Source organism: Ornithodoros turicata, chromosome 1, assembly GCF_037126465.1.
Source record: "Ornithodoros turicata isolate Travis chromosome 1, ASM3712646v1, whole genome shotgun sequence".
NCBI classification, from domain to species: Eukaryota; Metazoa; Arthropoda; class Arachnida; order Ixodida; family Argasidae; genus Ornithodoros; species Ornithodoros turicata.
The window spans coordinates 30,311,503-30,319,508 of record NC_088201.1 but is presented as its reverse complement, the minus strand read 5'-3'; the positions used below and the strand labels follow the sequence as shown (position 1 = coordinate 30,319,508).

Here is an 8,006-nt window from a genome sequence, read left to right as displayed (position 1 = left end):
TATGGCACGGTGGGTGCCCTCGCAGCCAGATTCGTGCATAGCAGGGCCTCGTCAAGTGCGGCAAGGCAGAAATAATTTTTTTTCTCAAATCCTAATTTCTCAAAATAGAGACTAACAAAAATACATTGCAGAAGAAATTATGTGTGCATGCCCAAAGGACTACACATACCTATAAAATGCAAATGGTACTGCAGGCATTGACTGAGTGACAGCTACTGTGAACTCAGTTTTCATTTATTTTGACATTTCCATAAAAACTAGATTTTGACTGGCTCATGGAAACTAAAGGTCCTCCAGAGCAGTTGCCAGTTGACAATTTTTTGCAGTGTGGAACACACAAGAAATTATGCAATACATACGCAATTGCCTTCAAGTACACATACAGATAAATCAGTTGTAGCAGATCAGGCACAAAGTTCCTTCATGGCCAGTGAAACTCGCCAGCATGAGCTAGTATGAAGTGTGTTTGCACGGATCACAATGCGTATGCTCGACTGAGCAGAATCCTTTTACACTTTGCCACGTCCTTCTGATGAATACGGAGATTGTAAGACTGTGCAAATCCCTGTCCACAGCGGTGACACTGAAAGGGTCTTTCGCCGGTGTGGCAACGTGTGTGCCGCTTGAGGTCGCTTTTGCGTGCAAATGCTCTGTGGCACGCTGGACACGTGAACGGTCTCTCGTGCGTATGCACCACCATATGACCACGCAAGTTTTGCAGGCTCCAAGTGACATAATTGCAGAGATTGCACTTAGTCAGGGATCCTCCACTGTCTACACCCCTTCCACCATCTAAAACGAGTCAAAAATTTGTTACTTACCAACAGCTCTAATGCCAGTGATTTGAAAACAAAAATGGAACTCAAATACACCCTCAAAAGTTATATGCTGGGCAAATGAATGATGCAGTACAATGGAACACTAGCGCACACGTCCATGTTTGATCCAGACTGCTAACAACAAACAGTACGAGAAATGCCAAACAGACACAATGCAAACACAGATGCAACATACATAACGTGCACATAGAAGTTTAGAACAAAGCACCATAACAGAACTAAGAAAGTTGCTAGTGTGTAGATGACTGATTTGTACGCTGCAGTTCCATAAAGACAATATAGGTACTGATATTCTGTATCCCTTAGTGGCACAAATGCAGCCCTTGTAGCTTGTTAGCAAATCACAACAGAAAAAAACATTGTGTAGAAAAGTGTGTAATTAGCACACTTCACTACACACGTTTCATGTTAAGAAAAGCAAAGGCAAATTTCGAGAACTGACAACTAGGCACCAGTCTGTGATTTTGCAGTACCTTTCTTTTTTTTTTTTTTTTTTCTGTGTGCATAAGAAGAATGCTCTTCCACTGCTGGCATGTCCCACGTGTCATAGATGGAAAAAAAGTGCACCATATGTCAGCTATAAAAACACGTCAGCCATGACGACGAAAGCCTGAGCTTGGGCACAACAAGAAGTGTGTGTTACGTTATGCCCTGTTGTTGTTGTTGTGCCCAAGCACAGGCTCTCGTCATCATGGACCTTGCCCACCAGCTTGCCTGTGTGTATGCTATTTTATCCATGATGTTGTCTGCCTTCTACCTGTCTGCCTGCCAGCTGTCGGCAGCATTCTATGCTCCAGCTTACGCTTCCATCTGAGGCACTTCAGAGACAACAGGAGATGATTCCTCCCCTTAATGTGCAGCTGTAATGCACAGACTCTCTTATTTTGACAGTGAAAACCTTGGCTATGAACATGCACACACAAAGAACCATGTGTATGGCTCACCTTTAAGAGTAAAATAGCATAGGGAGGACATTCCAAGACAGTTTCATATACCGATTCTACACCTAACTGGGCACTGCTCTAGGTCTGCTGTTTATTAACAACCCACACATCCTACAACGTATCAGTAACACTTCTGGACTTCGAGAAAAATGACAAATGTCTTACCCACATCAAAACAGGGGAGGTAGTGTGTGATAGATTAGGAGAGGTTGCACTTCACCATATTTACAAATCATAACATTGTACATATGTCTCAATGAGGCTTGGCACACACAGGTGCAGAACAGATCACCTTGCCAAGTAGCTGGCAAATACAAAAAGTGTTCCAGCAGATGGCTACCCAACAAGCATTTTAAAGTAAAGCACTTCTACTTTTGTTCTGCAGATGTGGCATGTCCTTTGGTTCTCTTGCGGCTTGCTTGCCAAAATAAGGTGCGAGCTTCTAGGCTACTTTTGATTGTTGTTGCATATTCCCAATTGCTTAGACTGCAAGGAATGTATGAGAAACATAGCGTTACACCCCGGTGTCATTCAATATTGCATTTGATACTCAAGGATCAACGACATAATGCAACTGGCAACTAAACAAATCTCAAGTGGCATATCTCAAGGCCTCTATAAATTCTATAAGTGAAGCTCTAATAGCCAATTAAACCTTTTCTGGGTCCAACAATCATCCATTACACACATGTTCATAATGATGAACTGCTGAACACAATCATGGAAAAGTTAATTTAGAATATAACCAATTTACAGTTACTTATCAATCTTACTAAACAAGGAATCTGAGATTAGAGTTTTATTCTGAATTTCACACAAATGACCTAAATGTATAGATTTTACTTGATCAGCAACAGTTACCCAAATGATGATCGTATCGTGCTTATTGCTGTAAAAGAAACCATGGCCACTTGCTTTAAGTTGTTGTCACTGAGTTTATCCTGCCCAATTCCAAGTACATCAATGCTCATCTTGAAAACACATTAGCGACTTCTTTAGAGACTTGCAGTTTATCAAGGCAGCGAAGCCCCTAGAATGGCTAACAATGGGGCTAACAATGCTGCGACTGTGACATAACGTACATTGGGGAGACCGGCCACAAACGCAGCACCCGGATTAAGGAACACCGGCGAGACGTCGAAAGAGCGACAAATGCAACAAGGCTAAAGACGGAACTCGTTGACCACTGCTGGAAAACGGGACACACTTTCAACTATCAGAATGCTACAACCTTGGCACGAGAACAACGGTGGGGGCCACGAAAATGCCTAGAATCGTGGCATATACAAAGAGAGCCTACCGCATGTAACGCCAACCGTGGCCCACTTCCCGATGTATACAAAGACTTAACTGGTTTTTGGTCACTCATTCCCTCCCGAGGGTGCGCTGATGATGTCTCCCGTATGGGAGACGAAACGTCTGAATAAATCGGTTAGTTTGTTATGTTAAGTCGGTGTTATTGTTTCTATCTTGCATTATGATTCCCGGCTTTTGGAATATATTCGCAATGGGGGTTAGCAGCGTATTTTATGAACGCTGCCTGGTATGCCATCACTTTAAGCCTGGGTTCGTCCGAAACTCATCTGAACACACTATGCAGTTGCTTATGAACCGTAGAGAACACTGCATTCCTTTTCATATCTCTCCTCCTGTAGAACTATGGCCACGGCCCATTCGCACAGAAATTGCGTTATGATCCTGGGGCTAGAGATAATCCCTAGCCACAGCTATGGAAAATTTGATATTCTATATATTGATATGAGTGATTAGTTACTTGTCACTAATGGAGAATTTCACTGGTCGTTGTAGCACGCAAAACCTTACACTTGCTTGAGTACAACATGTGTTGCGTTTCATTGGTTCTGTTCGCTCTTTGTTCGTTTCTACACTGAACCCACACCAGCACACTATACACACCACACTGCGCTGCACGAAAAACAACAGGTGAATTTGCCATAGGCTACTTCGCAAGACTTTCTCAACTTACATTGGATACGATGGAAGTTTATGTTCCGAGGCTGGAACACAGAAGAAAGGACAAACACACAAAGCCTCAAGTGGCTAAGAACGAAGAAAGAAGTTCGAAGTCTCTTCGTTACAATGGATCATTTTCTTCAAAGCTTTCTTAATGTAAAAGCCTGAGTCTGAGCACACAGAGGGACGACACGATCACATGTGTGTTCGTGTCGTCCTTCTGTGTGCCCAGACTCAGGCTTTTACATTATGGAGTTCATCCACCAGCTGGCCTGCATATACGCCGTCTTGTCAAAGCTTTCTTACTGCTACCCCTATTAAATGTACCCTATCTGCAATCTGTTACCAATTGTATTTTCAATAATTCTGATCATACCATGGGAATTTCTTTAGCGAATGGAATGTATGTGTGTGTAATCTTGCTCACATAATGCTTACATGCCCCAGTGCCACTCATTGGCAATGCCTTGATTAAAGGTGTTCTTATTAGTATTACCAGGTTCATCAGTAAAATTATTCAAAAATATATTATCTCCTGATGCTGCCCTGCTTGGCAACATTTGCAATGTAACTATAATATGTGATACATTCAATAATATAACATCTCTTTTCAGAAAGCAATGATAAAGACAAAGCTTGTCAAAGCAAATCAAACGTGATGCATATTCATTTGTTATGAGCTTACCATTTTGCTGTGTCTCTAAGATTGAGGAAACATATATCCTTGGAAATTGTTGAGGAGCTCTTGTAAAACAATTATCTGGAACAAAATTTCAGAATAATGTGCATTACTATACGTTACTACTGCATATCTAAAACAATTGATTTCCCATTTCTTTCCCAGAAAATGCATTCAACTGTTAGTCTAGGTGAGTGGTTCTCAACTCATGTTATTCGAGGGAAGTCATGATCGTGCCCAGCAAGATTTCTACAAACTTTCCATTACACAACTACGCAATGGTAGGCACAACTGTGTAGAAGTGGATTAGGCAAGATAAATGTCATAGAAGTAGCCAATATCGATTCTGATTTATTTATTAATTGATTGTTCGAGGTTGGATTGTCGGTTGAGCCAACTGGTGATGTTGGCACACACTGACTACACAGTTGATGGTTCTACTCTCCATGCTGAGCATCAGCTGTCACTCAATCATCGTCCAGTGATCTTGAAGCCAGTCCCGATGGCAATAATGAGATGTTAGGCACGGTCAGATACCAAGGCTGGCCAAAGACAAGCCTTGGCACACTCTCAAGTTTCACTCATGGAATCTTGACAGCATCACGTACGTTGAACCTCAGGACAAGGTTCGTGGAGCCCCGGTTGAGAACCACTGGTCTAGATGGTAGTCCTTTAGTGGCATAACATTCCATCTGCAGTGGATTTTATGTGAGCTACTCATGAAATTACTGCGGGCTGGTACATATTTGCTATCGTCCAACCCCATACGCCACTATGGTGCTTGAAGAGCTATTGGATAATAAGATGCAAATAACCAATTTAAGTAATGCACAGATATAAACACAAACATCGATAATAGCATATTTCACAATAATGTTGTACACCTTGCAGTGTGCAGATTTATATCTAATTTATACGAAAATAAATTTGAAAAGCACTACACGAGCCTGTTACAAACTCTGCCAAGCATGCAGTATCTAGAAAATGCCGAAAGGGGGAAAAGCCTGGCAGTGGACAAGATAGAGTGACGAGATGATAGGCATTCTAAAACTTCCTACACCCCTGAAGTTTGAGAAATAGGAGTGAGGAACTTGAAACAAGGTGCAGGATTACTGAAGCTAAAGTGTTCAATTAGGAACATTTTGCAGCACAACACTGATCAAGTTCATTACAGCAATGGAAGATGCACTGATTCTGGTACAAGAGTGGCCTCTACAAGCGCAAATTATTTGCAGAATTTGCCCTGAGAAGCTTCGTTGCAAATGCATTGCATTGTCAAATGCACTTGCAGATGACGATGCTTCACTCCTGTGTCTAGCTAGAAACATACGGGCCACCAGAAACTCATGCAACAACAAGGGACTGTAAAACAGAGCGGTATAGTCCTTCGATCACGAAAACGATCAATAAATTTACACAACTTCGTCAAAGGCATGTAATATGTGAATGACCGTCCATGAGACCAATGGCAGTTAAACCGTAAAAACACGAGTAAACAAACAATTTCCTGGTGGTGATGTCGTTCGAGGCCTGCCTGATATTATGGCTCAATTTCTTTGTATTGTGGACATGCACCGCTCCTCTTCACTACTATGCACAGGGAGCACGCGAAATAAATAAAATTGCAAGGGCTCAGGCAAGCTCCTGGACAAGCACTATGATGAGAAAATTGGAGAAAATCCATGCTTGCTTAAGTTCATATAAACACATGTGTGTTGGCGAACCGCTATCCCACATTTCCACATTGCGCTTTCTATTGGAAGGTGCTGCACGTAATGCGCTTCGTTGGTTTTATGACGTACGCGTTATTTTCCCCTCCGTCCAATATGACTTGAGTTCTGGTTTTGTTTCTCAAGCTCCGTTCTCTCCAGCTTCCAGCTGGTGCAGCTTGCATTACTGCTAAAAGTACGGTCCTAAAAGTATGGGTGCGCGGCAAATATTCGTGTTCACAAATATTCAGGAGGAACTGCAAGAGAAATAGACCAATTCATTTAGTGCTACGGCTGGTAAGTATAGGTAGGTGTTTGTATTAGCTTCGGAATATTTAAATTTATTTTTTCAGGAACGCTAGGCGAACCTGTGTTGCGTTCCCCACTAGAGAACTAGAAAAACAAGTTTCACTGGGATATAATACACATAATACAGGATTAGCAAAGTTGACCAATCACAACCAACACCAAAAGTGGAAAATAATTTGTACAAAGAAAATCGAGCACTGCCCTTTTGAAACAAGAAACTACACTGCTCCTACCCGGTTCACGGACCGTGGTACGGAAGTGTATTCCAGTTTCTCCCGGCAAGATATTGAGAAGAAAAAAATCCAAAATTTGTTCGAGGCTGGGGTAGTTTGAGACAAATATTTGAAAATCTAGAGGCATAAGGTAGATCAGAATATTGTACCGCGAATAACATCGACGTGGCTATATTATGTACCAATTTATACATAAGTAGGTGACATTCTGTATTTAACCTATGTATACAGGGTGTCCCAGAAAACGTGTCATTGAATTATAATAAAAAAACTACACCACCTAGAGTCATGCGGTCAACGGCATTTGTTCTTACTGGGTTTTTACCATGTGAAGAGCGTGTCTAATTTACTCAAATTAATGATAATTGACAGGGATATTCAGGAGCTATCCCATCGGAAAAAATCAGCGCAATCTTTGTCAGTTCGACGAAAGGAGGTTGGAAACCCAGCCCACCCCGACATCGCAGGAAGAGATAACCCAGGTATGGATTATCGCGTCAGACTTTCGCTGGGATAATGCTTTCCCTCTCCCAATTTTAGGAACTGTTACTTTTTCTACTATCACTCTGTGGGCTGGCTTTTGAACCTCCTTTCGTCGGACTGAGAGCGATTGCGCTCAAAAAGTCATCGCGCGTTATGGTGCGGTGCTCCGAAAAGCATGATGTTCGGCTATTTTTTCCGATGGGATAGCTCGTGAATATAATTGTCAATTATCATGAATTTGAGTGAATTCGGCACGCTCTTCATATTGGTGGGGTGTAAAAGTGACCTTTACTTGGCAAATTTCCGAGTTGAGTTCGCAAAAATTTACATAATTAAACTTAGCTTACATGGCATGCACATCAGGAGGTGGCAAAAACCCAGTAAGAACAAATGCCGTTGATCGCATGATTCTAGGTGGCGTAGTTTTTTTTATTATAATTCAATGACACATTTTCTGGGACACCCTGTATACAGGGTGTCCACCAACCATGATAGAAATTCATGGTAAAAAACCTAGGCCCCGGAGAGACATGCGGTCAAGGGATTTTTTTCTGCCAAAACTTTTACCACATATTGGTAACATTTTTATTTCATTTCAATTGACGGAAAGTTAATTTCTTGAATTGAACTCCGAAATTTCCCAAGGCAACCTAACGTTTTCTTTGCGGAAATGGGTTCCCCGTGGTCATTTTACTCAGTATAGCACATAATCCCACTCGTAATGCAATGGCAATTGCCGAAATAAATTCGCCGAAAATCCGTGGAAATGAGCCCTTGGCTCCGCCACTTTTTTGACGGCTCGTAGTTTGAGCGCAAAGCTGCGAAGAAAGGAGGTT

General features: G+C 41.9%; 1 long non-coding RNA gene across 2 annotated transcripts; it reads right to left on the bottom strand.

Moving 5' to 3' along the window:
* Positions 1–186: 186 nt before the first annotated feature.
* Positions 187–6,197, bottom strand: LOC135377846 (uncharacterized). 2 transcript variants are annotated; one of them, XR_010418209.1, is made up of 4 exons: positions 5,938–6,197; positions 4,443–4,517; positions 2,156–2,269; positions 187–1,699 (listed from the first exon to the last, which is right to left on the bottom strand). It is a non-coding gene; the product is annotated as an uncharacterized LOC135377846 (long non-coding RNA). The 2 variants fall into 2 exon arrangements; XR_010418208.1 differs by having other exon boundaries at positions 187–792.
* Between the last annotated feature and the right edge of the window lie 1,809 nt (positions 6,198–8,006).